Here is a 1170-nt window from a genome sequence, read left to right as displayed (position 1 = left end):
ACACACACACACACACATTAACACAAAAACATACACACACACGTTCACACACACACACACACACACACACACACACACACACACACATATACACACATACACACACACACACATACACACACCGCAACCACCACCAACACCCTTAGAGGGGCACTTGAAAAGACTTGTTTGTCAAACCATTCTTTGTCTCTCTCAATGCAACAAGGACTGTTAATTATTTTTTCGACTTAAAAGTTGTTGAGGTTTTTTTTTTATTGTGGTTGCAGAAGATTGTACATCCCCTTTGACAAAATATTAAATGTCTGAGAAGGCAGGCTGCCTTGACCTTTCGAACCCTGCCTGTCAGGTCCAGCTGGAGCTGAAAGGGATACAATTCCCAAAGAGACCGAAGTAGATACTCAAAACAACAACAAAATTAACGCCTTCAAATAGGGGAATAGAGCTCACGTCTTTTGCGAGAGAAGGCTGGATACCTTCGCGCTACACCAGAAACACTAGTGGCTGAACACTGAAAAGGGCAATAATTACTTTATTTTGAAATGAATTAATCATTTGAGACGGGCGTTACTCACATTAGTTTCAAAGTAGGGGACACACTTTTTTCAGTTTTGCAGAACTTGTATAGGTGACAGCCATTCAGGTCTTGAAAGTGAAAGGGCAGGGTTAGGGAGGAGGGGGTGGAAGGGGGGGGGGGTAAAATAACTCAAACCTAGTTACAGTTTTTTGTGAGATATGCAGCGCACAATTTCCAGCCTCCTCTATGCCGTGGATAGTCCAGGATAAAAAGGCCTGCCCTTTTACATACTGGGAAGTTTTGAATAGTAGTTAAAATACTGACGGACTCTGATCAAAAGAACTCTACTCTGACACAAAATATTCAGTCCGCTTTAATCCAGTTGATCCTTATACTCCCGTGTCTGCGTTCCATCTCTCTCTACCCTTTTCCAAATCTTCCAAATCTGATTCTCCTCCTCCCCCTCCCTCCTCCTCCCTTTTCCCTCATGCCCAGATTCGTCATTCCTTCCAACATCAAAATGTAAACAGAAATTAGGGTTCTGTGTGTTTTTTACACTGTGTATGTGTGTGTGTGTATGTTTGTGTGTTTGAGAGAGAGAGAGAGAGAGAGAGAGAGAGAGAGAGAGAGAGAGAGTGTGTGTGTGTGGGGGGGGG

This window comes from Aplysia californica, unplaced genomic scaffold, assembly GCF_000002075.1.
Source record: "Aplysia californica isolate F4 #8 unplaced genomic scaffold, AplCal3.0 scaffold00124, whole genome shotgun sequence".
NCBI classification, from domain to species: domain Eukaryota; kingdom Metazoa; phylum Mollusca; class Gastropoda; order Aplysiida; family Aplysiidae; genus Aplysia; species Aplysia californica.
This window is presented reverse-complemented; position numbering follows the sequence as displayed.